The 20,272-nt window shown below is 45.7% G+C and overlaps 1 protein-coding gene across 3 annotated transcripts in view; it reads right to left on the reverse strand.

Moving 5' to 3' along the window:
• The window catches only part of MAP4K3 (mitogen-activated protein kinase kinase kinase kinase 3), a 1,052,401-nt gene that overhangs the window by 174,853 nt on the left and 857,276 nt on the right, over positions 1-20,272 (reverse strand). The window lies entirely within an intron of this gene.

Consider the following 20,272-nt stretch of genomic DNA (forward strand, 5'->3'; position numbering starts at 1 on the left):
ATCAATAAAGGTCAAATGAAACATACACTTGATCTTTGAGAGTCAAACAAGCTGGCTCAACACAGATTTGCTACCACATACCCATAAATTCCAGAAACAATTTAAAAAATGTATATATCTGGAACACACAGTGAAACACTTCTTTTACCCATTCACAACTGTCTACAAACAATGCCTAATTTCACTTTCTGAAGCAATGGGTTTTGCCTTAATGCACAAACTTAAAAACAAAAAAGATAGTGAAAGCCATATAAATGCATACATTTTCTAGCACTTTTCAGGATTAATTTATTGAAAATTACCTGAGCCTCACTAGGTTCTGATTTTTAACAGCATACTCTGTACGACTATAGTGGAATCCCCCAACCCTGCATCCCCAAGTATGGATCAAAGTGGGATATGTTCAATGGAAGTTATGTCTTTGGACAGACAGAATTAGCCCCTAAATACTTTTGAAACATTTTGAAAAGTGTTAATAAAATACAGAATTAGTAATACCTCACCAATACATAATTATAACCACACACTGCACAAACAGAATATAAGACCTTATTGAAATGGTTCTATATGGAAGGTAACGATTACATGGCCTCTTTTTCAATTATGAAACTAAGCAATTAGCAGACAGCTGAGGTTTTTTTTATTTCCATGTTAAAGCATGGAGTACTAGCAGAACTGATTGATATCCGATGGGCCCACTATAATAAAATGTACTAGGCTTAGAGCACTAATACTTTTGTTTTAGCATATATTTTTGTGAGCTACAATTACTTCTTAATGTTATATGGGTTTTATCACACAAAAAATATGTGCTGAGCAGTAAAAAAGTGAACTAATCTTAGCACACTTTGCATACTAATGACCTGCATATAGAATTATCTGTTATATGTACGGGCACTGCCCAATGGTTTTTTGTTCACTGTGAACCGATACGATGTGCGAACGGATATCGGTTTAAAAGAAATGTTAAATAAATAAAAATAAATAAATGCAGGAGAATGCATAAAAAAATAGTGCAGCTTTTTCTTTCCATTTTAATGCTGAAATTTTACTTTAACCCCTAAGATGAAATTAAGTGTTAGTCAATTTTTTTCTAAAGGAAGTAAATGGATATTAAAATATTCTGTATCAAGAGTCCTGGACTCCCCAAGATGGGGACCCCTGGACACAGGATCCCGATTTGGGGTCCCATAAATGAGAGTCACTCTGACCCAACCCCCTGGGCCCTGTTTCAAGAACCTCAGCACACAGGAGACATAAGCCTGGGAGCTTTCCATCAGGACAACCCATGTCCAGATCTACGCTCCCTCTAAGCCAACCCCACTATACCCACCCTTCCCTTATTCCTATTATGAACTCATTCATACACTAATCTCCCTCTTCCACCCTAGATGGTGGATGGTTGGTAGATGGGTGGAGGATTAGGCAAATTATTGGAGGGACAGGGTAATGGGGTTTTTAGCTCTGGGAAGAGTTCCTATATCTGGGGCAGAGTCCCTTCCAATTTATCACACATATTTAACTATTGTGTGCTATGTATCTCATTTGTTCAGTACATGAAAAAAAAAGAACATATTTAACCCTAACTTTTACAGCAGTCTTATTACATCAGCACAATAAAAGCTAACACTTAAGAAAATTCACTCAAAGTACATTAGAATGTTATGATCATTACACAATGCAGAAAAGTCAACAGATGAATTATGAGACATGCAGTAATGCTGCACAGTCATGATACCACCAACTGTATGACAAATAAGAATTGTGTGGCAGATACATTACAAAGCAGGCTCAGAAGGAGAGTGTGCATCAAGGATAATATGCACAGCAGAAAGAGGCACATGGAGGGAAGGTTCATAGGACAGAATGAGACTAGAAAGATCAATATGAGAAAAGAAGGGATACATTTTGGAAAGCGTATGGGGAAACTATATGGGAAGAAAAGTAAAAAGCATGAAAAGAATGAGGGGGGGGGGGGGGGGGATCCATTAAAAACTGAGTTGTGTGGCAGGGACTAGTACCTTTTGGGGGAGGTGGAGTAGGAAAGGGAATACCATAATAGAGAAATAAAAACACAGGGAACGAGGCTGATTAAGAAATGGGGAAATAGCAATAAGAGACAAGAAATAAAGTAAAGTTGCTTATCTTTATTTATTTATTTTTATTTATTTAAAAGCTCTTCTATACCGTCGTTAAGTTAGATAACCATCACAACGGTTTACAGCAAGGCACGATAATGCATAAAGTAAGTGGTATAGATTACAGTTAGTCATGTGCCATCATAGTGCGGTAACAATTCACTTCAATAAACTATGTGTGTACATTAAGTTTGTCTGTAGGGAGCATATTAGACGGAAAGAATTTAACCTTAATGTGCATTTGTAGGTTACAAATAACAATTTCTAGTTTGGTGCATCCTAATCAATCAACTGTTTTTTTTCTTCTCTTTATCTTTATAAAAAGCTTGTTTAAATAGCCAGGTTTTCAGATTGGATTTGAATATTTTGAAGTTTCTTTGCAGCCTTATTTCGAGTGGCATAGGTGTTCTTCGAGGATAGCAGGATGCAAGCTCTCACACATGGGTGACATCATCCAACAGAGCCCAGTGCTTGTAGAAGCTTTTAGCATGCTTATCTGAGTCTGCATGGCCCGATCTGCATCAGTGCATCATTCAGTCTATTCAAGAGCTAATCAGAAAACCTGGAGAAACCAACTCCAGGAAGAGGTGGATTGGTTTTGTGAGGATTTACATCCTGCTGTCCTTGAACACCTGTTACAGGTAAGCAATGAGAAATTACTACTTACCTCATATTTCCTTTTCCTTAATCCAGACAGATGGATTCAGGACCAGTGGGTTATGCACCTCTACCAGCAGATGGAGATGGAGCAAACTGACATCACATTATATATACCGTTTTTTTCACTCCATAAGACGCACCTGATCATAAGATGCACCTAGGATTCAGAGGGGGAATATTAAAAAAAAAATTTGTGCTAAACCGGCTCTGTCCCTGGGCGTCTGAGTCTTATGGAGCAAATTAGGGGAATGCACAACATTTTTTTTTCTCCCCATTTTGTTTTTGGGTCTGGGGAGGGCCATTTCTGTCCATTCCCCAGATCAGAAAGCTTTTGTCTTTCTATTTCTGTGGGAACCCCCCCCCCAAAAAACCCCCCCATCCCAACCCTTTAAATTAATTAACAACCCCCACCCTCCTAACCCCCCCCCCGAGACCTGCCAAATTAATTAAATACAACCCCCCACCCTCCTGGCCCCCCCAAGACCTGCCAAAAGTCCCTGGTGGTCCAGGAACGGCCCGGGAGCAATCTCCTGGACTTGGGCCGTCGGCTGCCAGTAATCAAAATGGCGCCGAAGGCCCTTTGCCCTTACTATGTCACTGGGGTCGACCAATGGCAGCGGTAGCCCCTGTGACATAGTAAGGGCAAAGGGCCGTTGGCGCCATTTTGATTACTGGAAGCCGACGGCCCAAGTCCAGGAGATTGCTCTCGGACCGCTCCTGGATCCCCACTGGACCACCAGGGACTTTTGACAGGTCTTGGGGGGGGGGGGGGGGTCAGGCGGGGGGGGGGTTGTAGTAAATTAATTTGGCAGGTCTTGGGGGGGGGGGGGTGTTAGATTTTTGGTTTATTTTTTTATATTCGCTCCATAAGACGCACAGACATTTTCCCCCCACTTTTGGGGGAAAAAAAGTGCGTCTTATGGAGCGAAAAATATGGTACTTCTGTAGCGACATCAGCCTGCCAGTATTCTCTTCAAAAGCCAACTGTATACAGACTAGCAAAAACTTGATTAATAATAGATAAACATTTCAGTAAACTGACAGAAAACACTGAACTCAGGCAAAGAATGTAAGAACAATAATCTAGGGACTGGAACATGTAGCCATGCAGGAGGACATAACATAATCATGAGGCAGCCAAGAGTGAGAAGCTGAATCCATTTGTCTGGATTAAGGAAAAGGAAACTATCCGGTAAGTAGTAATTTCTCATTTCCTAGCACCCATACAGATTTGATTCAGGACCAGTGGGATGTACCCAAGCTACTCCCAGATAAGGTATGAGGCTGCCCGCAGTCCAGTCAAAACTGCAAGGGCAAAGGCTGCATCCTCTCAGGCCTGCACATCCAAATGATAACACCTGGAAAAGATTTGTAAGGAGGACCATGTCGCATTTTGGCAAATGTCAATGGGAGACAACAATCTAATCTTTACCCATGACTGACTGAGCCCTACTGGAATGAGCCCTAACCTGAGTAGGCAATGGCTTTTCAGTGGCCACATATGCGGCCGTGACTACATCCTTAATCCAGCAAGCTATTGTAGCTCACGAAGCTGGCTTGCCCTGTTTACCTCCACAATGAAGGACAAACGGCAATCCTTCTTTCAGAAAGGGTTAGAAACCAGACAACACATCTCTTGTCATCCAAAGGATGCAACAGGTGATATTCCTCCACATCTCTTTACCTAACCAGAGATGGCAGGGAAATGGACTGATTCAAGTGAAAATCTGAGACCACTTTAGGCAAAAAAATGAAGGAACAGTTCGCAGCTGTATTGCCCCTGGAGTCACCCGAAAGAACGGCTCTTGGCAAGACAAAGCCTGCAGCTCAGAAATTCGATGCACAGAACATATCACCACCAGAAACACCGTTTTCAAGGTCAGTGTTACGAATGGGCTCAGGTCAGGAGTCGTGAACACCACTAACAGGGGTGTCTCAGGGTAGAGAAAGGCAGGACTGCAGAAGAGTCTAGATGCTGGCTGGTGCAGGCAGGAATGAGTGAACCCTATGGGCAAGTGGGAAGGTGGAATAGGCAGACTGAGTCTAATACTGGCTGGAGATACCTGATACCAGATGCATGAAGGTAAGGGTGAACTAGAATACTGGAACAGCATGGAGGTATGTGTGAACGTGAATGTAGGTAAAGGTGTACAGGAAACTGGAACTGGGTGCTGGTAAGGATGAATTCAGGAAGTGTGCAGGTAAGAGTGATAATGGCTGGAGGTATAAGTGACTGAATTGAGGAAACAAGACTGACAGAGAACTGGACAGACAAACCAGGACAGCACTAACACTGAACATGAAACACATAAGCCCGAAGGCAGCAGAGCGAGGCAAAAGGCCCGAAGGCTACAGACAGAAAACTGAGGGCCAGTAGGCCACACACACACACAGCAGGCAGAAAGCCCGTAGGCCACAGACAGCAGGCAGAGGGCCCGTAGGCCACAGACAGCAGGCAGAGGGCCCGTAGGCCACAGACAGCAGGCAGAGGGCCCATAGGCCACAGACAGCAGGCAGAGGGCCCATAGGCCACAGACAGCAGGCAGAGGGCCCATAGGCCACAGACAGCAGGCAGAGGGCCCATAGGCCACAGACAGCAGGCAGAAGAGGCTAGAGCAGAGAGCCCAGACGAGCTCAATGCAGAAGCATCGATGGAAATGCTAAGCAGGGTTATAAAGGGAAGTGTGGAACATAGAGAAGACAAGAGGAACCAGTCAGGAGAGCATGCTCGTGGGGGACCTCTGGTGGTGAGGTGGCTGCCTAGCAGCCAAGGTCGTAACAGTCAGTAACCGCAATGAAAGGCTATGCAGTGATCAAAATATAGGGTCAGTCCAGAAATTCAACACCAGATTAAGACTCCACCAGGGTACCAGTAACTGCGAGGGAGGACGAAGATGTTTTACTCCCTTCAAGACATGGGCCACATCTGGATGAGCCGATAAGGATTCACCATTCACCTGGCCCCTGAAACAGGCAAGAGCCGCTACCTGTACCTTCAAGGAATTAAGGGCCAGCCCTTTTTTCAACCCATCCTGCAAAAATTCCCAAATGAGCGGGATCTTAACTGAAAGAGGAAGCACTCCTCGATCTTCACACCAAGCCTCAAACCTGCATATAGGCTAAGGAAGTGAAGAACTTTCATGCTTGTAGCAAGGTAACAATCACTGCAGTAGAATATCCACGCTTCAGCAAGTGAGCCCTCTCAAGAGCCATACTGTAAGTCAAAACTGAGTCAGATCTTTGTGAAGAACAAGTCTCTGCTGCAACAAATTCCTGTGCACCAGAAGGCGAAGGGGGGATTCTAACAGGAACTTCGCAGATCTGCAAATCATGGTCTCCTGTGCAAATCCAGGGCCACCAAAAGCACCAACCCCCTGTGACATTTGACCCTCCAAACTATTCTGCCCAACATGGGCCACGGGGGAAAGGCATATAGCAGCTTGCCCTCCAGCCAGACCTGCACAAGAGCCTCAATACCCAAGGACTTCAGATCTCTCCTGCGACTAAAGAATCAAGAAACCTTCGCATTGAGAGAAAGTCGCCAGCAGGTCTAGAAACGGAAGGCCCCAGCAATCCACTATCAGCTGAAACGCCTCATCTGACAATACCTATTCTCCTGGGTCCAGACTCTCCCTGCTGAGAAAGTCTACTTTTACATTGACTTTTCCTACAATGTATGAGGCAGAGATCTCCTGAAGATGCACTTCTGCAACATTTGCAGGCTCTTGATTCCTCCCTACTGATTGATGTAAGCCACTCTCATTGCATTGTCCAACATTACCCAGTCCGCTTGACCCTGCAGCCTGCCACTGAACTGCAAGCATGCCAACCGGACCGCCCAGGCTTCCAGCCAATTAATGTTCCAGAGAGACTCTTCTGTATTCCAATGCCCTTGCGCTGTTAGTTCCTGACAGTGAGCTCCCCAACTCTGGAAGCTCGCATCTGTTGTGAGTATCAACCAGTCTGGCGATGTCAAGGAAACTCCTTTTTTCAGATGATCCACTTGCAATCACCACTGGAGGTGAAAGCAAACTTCCATCAGCAGGTGGAGTCAAATAGAATAATCCTGAAACTGAGGGTTCCAACGACCCAGCAGGGAGCACTGAAGAAGACGCATATGTGCTCTCGCTCATGGCACAGCACCACTTCCAGAGTTGCTGCCATCAAACCGAGTACCTGTAGATAGGACCACATTGTCAGGTGTATAGTGTTCAGCAAAGATGCACCTGTGTCATTAACTTATGAATATGAGCTTCTGGCAGGAGAACTTTGCCCTGCTTCATGTCGAACTGAACACCCAGATACTCCAAAGACTGAGATGGCTGAAGACTGCTCTTAGCTAAGTTCACCATACAACCAAGCTCCTGCAACAGGGAGATCACTTTGCGGGTCACCAGGTGGCTCTCTACCAGAGGCTTGGCCCGAATCAGCCAGTCGTCCAAATACGAGTGTACCAGGATTCCATCTTTTCTCAACTCTGCTGCCATCACCACTATAAGCTTGGAAAAAAGTTCTGAGAGTGGTGGCCAGATCAAAAGGTAGCGCCCGAAACTGATAATGGCACCACAACACCACGAAATGCAGAAGACGTTGGTGCTCCCATCAGATGAGAATATAGAAGTATGCTTCGGACAGGTCCAAGGAGGTCAGAAATTCTCCTGACTGCACGGCCATTATCACTGAGTCAGCCGCAAATGACGGTTGAACCCCTTTGAGATCCAGGATGGGACGAAAGGAGCACTCCTTTTTGGGCACAACAAAATAAATGGAATATTGACCCGTATTTTCTTGAGACGTGGGTACTGGAACCACAGGCCTCAGACTGAGGAGCCTTGACAGGGTTCACTCCATTGCCTGCTTCTTCTGTGGGGAGTAGTAGGGAGACATCATGAACATGTCCTGAGGAATACTAAAACTCCAGTGCATATCCCTTTCGTATCACTTCCGGGACCCACTGATCCGATATGATTTTGACGCACCTCCGATAAAAGAGAGAGAGACGTCCTCCTATTTCCTGGAGGGTGGGTCAGCAAACCTTCATTGGGAGGCTCAGGAGGTTCCACTACCTAAGCCCTGCCTGGACTGTCTGAGACGAAAGGACTGAGACCTACCGAAAGGCTCAGTCCTCTAAAAGGTCGCTCCTCTGTAGGGACAAAACTACATGGAACCCCTGAGACGACTCCTCATACCAAAGGGGCCCAAAGCAAAATTGCTTACCTTGTAATAGGTGTTATCCCAGGACAGCAGGATGTAGTCCTCACATATGGGTGACGTCATTGAACGGAGACCAGGCTGTGGCGGAGGAGTTTGGCTTTCCAGGCAGCTGGAAAACCACGTCATGGGAAGAAAAACTCCATTGCCACGTCTGACTGTTTTTTCCTTAAACCTACTCTTAGTATAAAGAAAATGTTTGCTCCGACCGCAGCATATGAACAGCCCCCAGCTAACAGGAAGTCAGCAGGAAACATCTAGTGCAAGCTTTTCTGCAGCCCCAGAATAGCTCATGACCTACTTGCTTTTCACACCTAGATAATTTAATACAAATGCCCATGACCAGCTAATGACCTCCCCCCTCCCTGCCTGAAGACTGACCGCTTGCACCTACTGCCCACTTGCACCCACGTAGTAAAAGGTCAGCATAAACATTTATGTGGAAATATTGTAGCAGTAAATATGTGACGTATGTAATGATTTTACAATAAAAAAGGGGCTGCCCAAAAAGCTGGGAGCACGCTTCACCCTGAAGACCGTCTGAGGTGTTTTCATTGCGACACCAGGCGGGAAAGCTTTCTGTCAAAGTTTCTAGAAACTTTTGACTGGCCCTGTGAGGCCACTGAGCATGCCCAGCATGCTATGATATTCTCTGCCACAGGTGTCTCTCTTCAGTCTGGTATGTAGCATAAAGCGTTAGCAAAAATAAAATAATAAAGGTACGAGGCCCAACTCCGCGGGGTGGCGGGTAGGTTCTGTGAGGACCACATCCTGCTGTCCTGGGATAACACCTATTACAAGATAAGCAATTTTGCTTTATCCCAGGACAAGCAGGATGCTAGTCCTCACATATGGGTGAATAGCGAGCTAGAGGCTGAGTCATGTTGTATTGAGGCAACAGTGAAGTATTGTTGTTGAAATGAATCAGTCGAAGATCACAGTAGGTTGGATGTAGAAGGAGTTGGGATTACACTGGAAACAAGTTCTTTAAGACAGATTGTCCATAGGCTGAATCTTGTCTTCCTTCTTTGTCTAAACAATAGTGAGCTACAAAAGTGTGAAGAGAACTCCATGTTGCTGCTTTGCATATGTCTAGGATTGGCACTGAACGAAAATGTGCTACTGAAGTTGACATTGCTCTTACTGAATGTGCCTTTGCTCGCCCTTGAAGAGGAAGGCCTGCTTGTTCATAGCAGAACTCTATGCAATCTGCTATCCAATTGGATAGAGTATGTTTACCCACTGCTTTACCCGGTTTGTTTGGATCATAAGAAACAAAAAGCTGAGTGGATTTCCTATGGACTGCAGTACGGTTTAAATAGAAAGCAAGTGTACGCTTACAGTCCAGGGTGTGTAAGGCTGTTTCTCCAGGATGGGAATGAGGCCTTGGAAAGAATGTGGGTAAATTTATGGATTGATTCAAGTGGAATTCCGTAACTACCTTGGGAAGGAATTTTGGATGTGTACGGAGAACCACTCTGTCATGTAGGAACTTTGTATAAGGTTCGTATGTGACAAGTGCTTGTAACTCACTAACCCTTCTAGCTGAAGTAATGGCTATGAGGAAGATAGTCTTCCATGTGAGAAATTTAAGATTACAAGAGTCGATGGGTTCGAAAGGAGAGCGCATGAGTCTTGTTAGTACCAAATTCAGGTCCCAGCTTGGGACGGGTTTCCGAATTGGTGGTTTAAGGTGAGTTAAACCTCTCATAAATCTGCTTACGAGAGGTTGTGTGGAAATAGGTGCATCTCCTATCTTGTTGTGGTAAGCAGAGATTGCACTTAAATGTACTCTTACAGATGAAGTCTGGAGACCAGATTCTGAAAGATGGTATAAGTAGTCCAGAAGAGAAGTTGTGGGGCAAGTGAAAGGATTTATATCCTTTGCTGAGCACCACAAAGTGAATCTCTTCCATTTAGAAGAATAGTTTTTTCGTGTGGAAGGTTTACGTGAAGCTATAAGCACTTGAGATATATGAGAGGAAAGATTGAGTGGTTGTAATATCAAGCTTTCAACATCCATGCTGTCAGGGATAGGGACTGAAGGTTGGGATGGCGCAACCGGCCCTGATCCTGAGTTATGAGAGTGGGAGCTACTCCCAGATGAATTGGATCCCTGACTGAGAGGTCTAGCAGTGTGGGGAACCATACTTGTCGAGGCCAATATGGGGCTATGAGTATCATGGACCCCTGGTCCTGTTGTAGCTTCACTAGAATTCTGGTTATGAGCGGTATTGGAGGATACGCATATAGTAGGCCTGTGTTCCAAGGGCGAGCAAAGGCGTCCTTGGCTGGCTGATTGTTCTGTTTGTGTAGAGAACAGAACTTGTCCACTTTGTGGTTCAGATGTGACACAAAGAGGTCTATTGTTGGTGGACCCCAACGTTGAAATATCCTGGTTGCTACTGCAGGATCCAGGGACCATTCGTGTGGTTGGAATTGACGACTGAGTCGATCCGCCACTATGTTATGAATGCCTGCCAGATAAGTGGCTCGTAGGGACATTGAGTGGTTCAGGGACCAGCCCCATATCTGTGCCGCTTCTTGACAAAGGAGATACGAGCCCGTACCTCCCTGTTTGTTGGTGTACCACATGGCTACTGTGTTGTCTGTTTGAGAACAGTCTTGTGTGAAAGGCAGTCCTGGAACGCATGCAGTGCATAATGTATCGCTTGAAGCTCCAGAAAATTGATTTGATATGTTGCTTTGAGTTTTGTCCAAGTTCCTTGAGTGTGGAGATTGTCTACATGAGCTCCCCATCCTAAGGTGGATGCATCTGTAGTTAAAGTAATCTCTGGGACCGGTTGTTGGAAAGGTAGGCCTTTGCACAGGTTGTCCTTGTTGGTCCACCAAATTAGAGATGATCTTAGATGGTGGGTCACTTGAATTGGATAGTGAAGTGGTTGAATGGCTTGAATCCATTGTGATCTTAAAGTCCATTGGGTAACTCGCACGGCTAGCCTTGCCATAGGAGTAACATGAACTGTGGAGGCCATGTGACCTAAGCAGTATCAGAAACTGATGAGCTGTGGTTTGAGTCCGTAAGGAAATGGACTTTGCTAGTAGAATGAGGGCCTCTGCTCGTTCTATAGGTAGAATGGCCTTTGCTAGATTTGTGTTCAACTCTGCTCCTATGAATTGAAGCAAATGAGTTGGAGTGAGATGGGATTTTTGATAATTGATGAGAAACCCCATGGAGTGAAGTAGAGCAATTGTCCGGTTGAGAGAAGTTATTGCTCCTTTTTGAGATGGACTCTTTATGAGCCAGTCGTCTAGATATAGAAAAACATGGACACCTTCCTTGTGTAGTTGTCCTGCTATTACTGCTAGACATTTGGTGAATACTCTGGGAGCAGACGCCAGTCCAAATGGTAGAACCCTGTATTGGAAATGTTGATGGCCTACTGTGAAACGCAGGTACTTGCAATGAGGAGGGTATATTGGAATGTAAGCATAAGCATCTTGAAGATCCAGAGAACAAAGCCAATCCCTTGCTTGAAGAAGTGGAAGCATGGTGCCTAGAAAAACCATTCTGAATTTTTCTCTCTTTAGAAATTTGTTGAGATTTCTGAGGTCTAGGATGGGACGTAGGCCTCCGGTTTTCTTTGGAATGAGGAAATATCTGGAATAGAATCCTCTGCCCTTCTGTGTCCAGGGCACTGGTTGAATGGCCTTGGATCTCAGAAGGGTGGATAATTCTGTTTGCAATTGATGAAGTTGAGAATTTTGTTGGTGGCAGGATGTTGGTGGAAATTCTGGAGGAATTGAAGTGAAATTTAGTCTGTAACCTCGGGCGACTATGGAGAGAACCCATTGATCTGAGGTTATGTTTTGCCAGTTTGTGTGAAAATGGGATATTCTTCCTCCTACTGGAAGATTTGGCTTGGCATTGCAAGGTTGAATCTGTTCTCTGGTGTTGTCCTCAAAAGCCTGTTGCAGGCCCTGTCTGTGCAGGAGGTTGTGGATGGGCAGGTCTGGATTGTCTGGCCTGAGATCGCTGTGTTGGCCTGGTAGATCTACCCCTAGTTGTTTGTTGGTAGTACCTGCGTGGCCTGTAGTAAGAACGCCTCACCTCTCTACGTGGAGGACGACGAGAAGGTTGATTTGCAGGTTCTTGAGGGGTTTGAGACAGTTATTTGAGTGTCTCAATGTGATCTTTGAGTTGTTGCACAGCCTCTTGAATTTTATCTCCGAAGAGATTGTCACCCAGACAGGGAAGATCAACAAGCTTGTCTTGTACCTCAAGCCTGAGGTCAGATGCCTTGAGCCAGGCCCACCGGCGAGCAGTGATTCCTGCTGCTGCTGTTCTTGAAGCAGTTTCAAAGTTATCATAAACTGCTCTCACTTCGTGTTTTCCTGCCTCAAGACCTTTTGATATGATTGCTTGAGCAGGCTCTTGGAATTGAGTGGGTAAGGAAGTGATGAATAGTTCTATCTCTTTCTAGAGATTTCTCTGGTGTTGAGTGATATAGAGTTGATATGCAGAGATTTTTGTACTCAGCATGGAACTCTGGTAGATCTTCTTACCCATTGTGTCCAGGAACCTGTGCTCCCTGCCTGGTGGGATGGAGGAATGTGGGCGCACACGTTTAGATTTTTTCTGCGCTGATTCCACAACAACAGACTGATGGGGCAATTGTTGTTTGTGGTACCCTGGAGCTGGTTGAACTATGTAGGTGGTTTCTACTCTTTTGTTTACTACAGGTATAGAAGCTGGGTGTTCCCAGATTCTCTTCTGAAGATCCAGTAAGACTTCATGTACAGGTACTGCTAGTACCTGTTTGGGTGGATCCACAAACTGTAATACTTCAAGAGTTTGTGCTCTTGTGTCCTCCTCAGCTGTCAATTTAAATGGAATGGAATCAGACATAGTTTGTATAAAGGATGAGAAGGAAAGATCTTCTGGGGGTGACTTCTTTCTTCGGTCAGGAGAAGAAGGATTGGACATGAACTCCTCTGAGGAAAATTGAGAGGGTTCATCATCCCAGGAGTCTTCTGAATCTTCTCTGTAAGTTGTTTGAGTTGCTGGTGCTGGTGGGACATGAAGCCCTGAAGGTCCAGGTTGTGGATCATCGATGAAAATATCAGTAGATGTTGTTCTTGGTGTGATAGGTGGCAAATTGTCGATGACATTCTGGTACCTTTGTAGGAGGCAACGGTAAAATGCCTCATCCTGTACTTCTAATGGTTGATCAGGCGGTGGCAGGGATGCTGTCGTTGGGATCATCGATGGAATTTGATATAACATCGATGTAGATTGTGTTTGTAGCCTCGGTGTGGTGGTTATGAAACCAGTCGAGGATCTTGGAAGGAAAGATATTGTTGTCGTCTGTGTTATCACCGGCATCGATGTTGAAGGAAAAAACATCGGCATCGATACTGACAGTGGAGGTATCTGCATTGATGTCAGAGTCATCGGCATCGATGCTGGAGGCATCGGCATCGATAGAGGGTATCGGCATCGACAGGCCTGTCGGAACTTGTTGCTCCTGTACAGCTTGTAAAACAGCTTGTCTAATAAGTGTAGACAATTCTGGCTGTGGTATGAGTGAAGACACAGATGGTGTATGCGGTGGCGGGGCTGCGATGTCCATCGATGACGTCGTAGGTATCGGTGACGGCGAAGGCCCAACCACCGGCATGTCTTGATTTTTAGGCCACTTCGGCATCGACTCGTCCTGGGACACTGATGCGGAGGATGATCGATGTCGATGTTTGGTTTTAGAATGCTCTGCCGACTTTGTGGAGATCATAGACAATGGCGAGGACGGACGATCACCGGATCCATCTGGACGCGGTTTTTTGAGTAAAACCCTTTTTGTTGCTCCAGCCGGAGACGACCTCGATGCTTTTGAGGGATAAGGGATTAGCTGAAGAGAAAATAGGTGTTACATCTTCTCTTGCCTGGCTTTTCGTCCCTTGACAGTCATCTCTGCACATTTGGTGCATGTACTGACATCGTGTTGTTCCCCAAGGCACAGTACACACTCCAAATGCGGATCGGTGATAGACATATTTCGGTTGCAGACCGGGCATTTTTTGAAACCGGTCGCCATTTTCGATAGACAGCCGTCGATGAACGAGTGTGTGTGTGTGTGTGTGAAAAATTTTCATCCGAAAATTTTAAAAGTATAGTACTCATCAGCCAGCGAGGTAGAGATTTTCCTATGACAGAGAATATTATTTTTTATTTGACTTTTCAGTCAAGAGAGAGATTCCCAAACGGTAGGGCTATCGGTCCGCGGTGCAAACGGCAGCGCGGAAAAGTGAAGACTGAAGAGAGACACCTGTGGCAGAGAATATCATAGCATGCTGGGCATGCTCAGTGGCCTCACAGGGCCAGTCAAAAGTTTCTAGAAACTTTGACAGAAAGCTTTCCCGCCTGGGCTCCGTTCAGTGACGTCACCCATATGTGAGGACTAGCATCCTGCTTGTTCTAGGATAACGACTGCTTCTTATTCTTTGGCAACTGAGGAACCGGGGATTCGCCCCACTTACTGGCTAGTTTCTCCAACTCGCTCCCAAACAACAGTGAGCCTTTAAAAGTCAACTTTGTAAGATTAGTTTTGGAGGTCGCATTGGTCGATCAATTTCTCAGCCATAACGGATGCCTGCCTGCTATTACTGAAGCCACTCCTCTGACCAAATTGCTGCTCGCATCTGCTAAAAAGGCAGCAGCAGGTTCCATAACTGCCTTGGAATTCACCCCAGACTCATCAACCTCCTGAGAGAGAAGCAAACAAGAGCGAGCAACCAGGGAACAACAACAAGAAGCTATCTGCAAGGTCAGTACCACTGCTTCAAATGCTTGCTTGAGGATGACCTCAATCCTCCTATCATGCAAATCCAATGCTGCTCCTCCCTTCACGGGGATAGTAGTCTGTTTAGAGATGGCACAGACAAGTGTATCCCCTTTTGGAAAACCCAGAAACTCTCACCACTGGATCCAGGGGATACAGGCCTTCCAAGGTTTGACCCCCTTTGAAAATTGCCTCTGGGGCATCCCACTCAAGATCAATCAATTCTTGAATGGCCTCCATAACAGGGAAAAAACAAGAGGCTTTACGCAAAGAAACCAAAATGGGATTTTTTTTTTTTGGTTCAGTTATGGAATTTGCCCCAGGTACTCCCAGCATCTTCAATGTCTGAGAAATCAGGGCCGGCAGTTCATCTCTATGAAAGAACCATAACATAGTCCTATATGGTTCCAGTCCTGGAGGAATCTCCCCATCTTCCAGAGTCAGGGTCTGCCTCATCATCAGCGCCATCCAGATTACTATTGGGAGTTCCTGCAGTCAATCGAGGTGTACTTTGGCGCTTAACCGTTGTACCAGAAGAGGGAGAAGCCACTGCCTGAGAATCTGACTTGACAGGATTGGATAGGGCTGAGGAGTGCACCTGAAGTAAGGACTGCAATCCTTGAAAAAAATTCCACCCAAGAAAAGGCAGAAGGATCCATGCCAAAACCAGAAGGTACTTGTGCGGTGCTCAAGGATAGCTGCCGTCCCCTGTCAAGGGAGTTCCAAGGTCAGGCGTCCCTCCTGACATGTCCTTAACCATGCCATCATCAGGTTGGGAAGGACCAGACTTAGTATAATCATAGGAAGATAATTCTCCCTGAGCTTCTAAGACACAAGTTGGAGGGCATTTCAGGCTGAGATGCCCAAATATGACAGGCAGCACAGAGGGAAAGGCACTTAGGTTTCTTAGCAACAGGTGCCATTAATCTGTCAGTACGCTTAACAGGCGACTGAAGGTGTGCGTCCAGCTGAATGCAAGCTAAAATTTTGTGTGTACAAAAATTTAGGAGTTACAAGGCTAGGCGCCGCAAAACTAAGCGCACTGTAACTGCACCAATCCTGGGAAACAACTAGTATTTCCCAGAATATGCACACAGGCAGCATGCCCAAAAGAAATGGGATGCACAATTTGGATGCACTTTGACACCCTGTCGGTCCTGCAGAGGGCAGCAGAATGCACAGAAAAAAATGAGCGAAAAGGCCACTGCAGCCTGCCATGCGGTGCCTAGCCCACCTGGACTGCTCAACCTGCCAGGCTGCCCAGGTCCCTTAATCCCCACAGAAGCGGGAACAAATGTCAGAACGGTGCGCCAAGCATGGAGTTCGGAAGAAGTCCTACAATAACCACTCTACTCTGACTTTTTTTTTTTTTTTTTTAAACTTACTTGAGCTCAGCCTTCCAAGCTGAGTACAGAGATGGTCTCCGGCAGCAGGGGAAGATGGCATACACTGTCAAAGCCACACTCAGCTTCCTGCACCCGCTACCGTTCAGCTGTTTAATTCAGCTAAGTCCATGACGGCTGAAAAACTAGCTACCAGACCAAGGTACTAATCAAGAGATCAAGGAAATCACCTCAGAAATTCTCAACTGGGGGAGGGACCATTAGGTATCACCGCAGCAGAACGAGGCAACTGAAATCTCCTATTAATTCTCCTCTAAAATTTGAAGCAATCTCTAGTAGGGAAATGCATGTCCACCTTTTGCTGGAGATGAGAATACTGGCAGGCTAATGTCGCAGGCACACACATTGAGACGTCAGTTTGCTCCATCTCCTAGGGTACTGAAGGAACTAAAAAATGAAATTTCTGATCTATTAGTTAAAATTTGTAACCTATCATTAAAATCATCCATTGTACCTTAAGACTGGAGGGTGGCCAATGTAACCCCAATATTTAAAAAGGGCTCCAGGGGCGATCCAGGTAACTATAGACCAGTGAGCCTGACTTCAGTGCCGGGAAAAATAGTGGAAACTATTCTCAAGATCAAAATCGTAGATCATATAGAAAGACATTATTTAATGGGACACAGTCAACATGGATTTACCCAAGGGAAGTCTTGCCTAACAAAGCTGCTTCATTTTTTTAAGGGGTTAAAAAACATGTGGATAAAAGCTGAACCGGTAGATGTACTGTATTTGGATTTTCAGAAGGCGTTTGACAAAGTCCCTCATGAGAGGCTTCTAAGAAAACTAAAAAGTCAAGGGATAGAAGGTGATGTCCTTTTCTGGATTACAAACTGATTAAAAGACAGGAAACAGAAAGTAGGATTAAATGGTCAATTTTCTCAGTGAATAAGAGTAAACAGTGGAGTGCCTCAGGGATCTGTACTTGGACCGGTGCTTTTCAATATTATATATATATATATATATATATATATATATATATATATATATATATATATATATATATATATATATATATATATATATATCTACCTTATAAATGGCCTGTGACCGACGGCCCGCAAATGCGCAGTAGAGCGCAGCTCTACTGCGCATGTGCGGGCAAGGACGTCGATCAGAAAAAAAAAATGGCGGTGGGGCCGCAGGAGCGGGAGGAGAAGCAGCGGCGCCGCGCGCCGCGCGGTGCCGCTGCTTCTCCTCCCCAGATCTGCCGGCAGATCTCGGGGGGGGGGGAGGGTGTCACTCCCGCGCCCCCCGAGATCTGCCGGCAGGAGCGGGAGGAGAAGCAGCGGCGCCGCTACTTCTCCTCCCCAGATCTGCCGGCAGATCTCGGGGGGGGGGGGGGTGTCACTCCCGCGCCCCCCCCCCGAGATCTGCCGGCAGGAGCGGGAGGAGAAGCAGCGGCGCCGCTACTTCTCCTCCCCAGATCTGCCGGCAGATCTCGCGGGGGTCACTGCCGCGCGCGCGGGAGTGACCCCCCCCCCTGAGATCTGCCGGCAGGAGCGGGAGGAGTCAATGGAGCCGGGTGAGGGTTGCGGGAAGTCGCGCTTACGGCGCCGGGAGGAAATGGAGGTGGGTGAAGGGAGGGACTGAGTGGGAGGGAGGGAGAGGGGGACTGAGTGAGTGGGAGGGAAAGGGGGGACTGAGTGGGAGGGAGTGAGGGAGAGGAGGGAGTGAGGGAGAGGAGGGAGTGAGGGAGAGGGGGGACTGAGTGGGAGGGAGTGAGGGAGAGGAGGGAGAGGGGGGACTGAGTGAGAGGAGAGGGAGGGTGGAGTGGGTGGGGGAGGGGGGTGGTGAAGAGTGAGGGGAGAGAGAATGAGGGGGAGGTGAGAGACAGAGGGATGTAGCCCGTTTTAACGGGCTTTACGGCTTGTATATATATAAATGATCTGGAAAGGAATACGAGTGAGGTTATCAAATTTGCAGATGATATAAAATTATTCAGAGTAGTTAAATCACAAGCGGATTGTGATACATTACAGGAGGACCTTGCAAGATTGGGCATCCAAATGGCAGATGAAATTTAATGTGGAGAAGTGCAAGGTGTTGCATATAGAGAAAAATAACCCTTGCTGTAGTTACACGATGTTAGTTTCCATATTAGGAACTACCACCAGGAAAAAGATCTAGGCATCATAGTGGATAATACTTTAAAATCAACGGCTCAGTGTGCTGCAGCAGTCAAAAAAGCAAACAATGTTAGGAATTATTAGGAAGGGAATGGTTAATAAAACGGAAAATATCAAAATGCCTCTATCGCTCCATGGTGAGACCGCACCTTGAATACGGTGTACAATTCTGGTCACCGCATCTGAAAAAAGATATAGTTGCGATGGAGAAGGTACAGAGAAGGGCAACCAAAATGATAAAGGGGATGGAATAGCTCCCCTATGAGGAAAGGCTGACGAGGTTAGGCCTGTTCAGCTTGGAGAAGAGACGGCTGAGGGGCTTTAAGATCATGAGAGGTCTTGAACGAGTAGATGTGAATTGGTTATTTACACTTTGGGATAATAGAAGGACTAGGGGGCATTCCATGAAGTTAGCAAGTAGCACATTTAAGACCACTTGGAGAAAATTCTTTTTCACTCAACACACAATTAAGCTCTAGAATTTGTTGCCAGAGGATGTGGTTAGTGCAGTTAAGTGTAGCTGGGTTCAAAAAAGGTTAAGATAAGTTCTTGGAGGAGAAGTCCATTAACTGCTATTAAACAAGTTTACTTAGAGAATAGTCACTGCTATTAGTTGCATCAGTAGCATGGGATCTTCTTGGTGTTTGGGTAAATGCCAGGTTCTTGTGGCCTGATGTGGCCTCTGTTGGAAACAGGATGCTGGGCTTTATGGACCCTTGGTCTGACCCAGCATGGCAATTTCTTATGTTCTCCATCTGCTAGTAGAGCTGGAAAACCCACTGGTCCTGAATCTATCTGTCTTGGTGCTAGGGAACTTTGTTTTCTCCGAGGACTCTATGTTGCAGTTTTGCAAATCTCCTCCATGGAGGCTGTTATTAGGTGGGCTACTACAACCACCATGGCCCCGACACTGTGAACCTTAATGTGCTCTACTAAACTGAGGCATGCCAGGGCATAATGGAAAGGTGTAATCTGCTAGCCAAATAGAAAGGGTGCCCTTGGGTAATAGTTCTGGTGTTTTGGGGGGTCAAATGAAACAAAACTCTGGATGAACTTTCGAAGGGATTTGGTCTGCTACAGAAAGCAAGCCAAGGCTCTAAGCAATTCAAATTGTGTAACATTTGTTCATGTTTGTGGCCATGTGATTTGAATAAGAATAATGGAAGGATGACTGAACAGTTAAAGTAGAATTCCAACACTACTTTAGAAAGGAACTTAGAAGCATGCACAGAACCACCCTGCTAAAAAAATTAGTATAATTGGATAAAGTCACTAGAGCCTGGAGCTAATTCTGTGTGCTAAAGTGATGGCCATCCAAATTATGATCTTAAGGTGTGGTATTTCAGCTCAAAGGAATCAGCAGGCTCAAAGGGAGCTTTAATCAACAAGGTCAAAGCCACAGTGATGCCCTATAACAAAGTGTGAGGCTTCAACAGAAACAAGTCATGCATAAATCAAACAACTAGGGGCTGTATAGAGATGGGTTTAAAATCTTTATGGAGGTGATAAGCTCCAATTGCATTAAGATGAATCCTAATGGAGTTAATCTTCAGAGCAGACTGAGAGATGAAGATGGTATTCTCCTGTGTGGAACAGTCAAATGCCTTTCTCTCACACCAGAAGGAAATCTGCCTCCATTTCAAACCATAAGATTTCCTTGTGGAATCCATCCTATAAGCCAGCAGAATTCCAGATATATCCTCAGATAAGTTCAGGAATTGCAATACTACCCTCCCCACATTCAGACTGTGAGGGCTAAAGACCTGACACTGGGAGACACATCATCCCCTGATTCTGTGAGATGGATACTGGGGCACAGAAACCTGGATTCTCTTGTAGGCACAGACACCAAGTCTGCCACAGAGGCTATGAGAATCATGATCCCCTGGTGTCTTGATTTTTAGCAAGGTTCTTACCATCAGAGGAATGGA

Source organism: Rhinatrema bivittatum, chromosome 3, assembly GCF_901001135.1.
Source record: "Rhinatrema bivittatum chromosome 3, aRhiBiv1.1, whole genome shotgun sequence".
NCBI lineage: Eukaryota > Metazoa > Chordata > Amphibia > Gymnophiona > Rhinatrematidae > Rhinatrema > Rhinatrema bivittatum.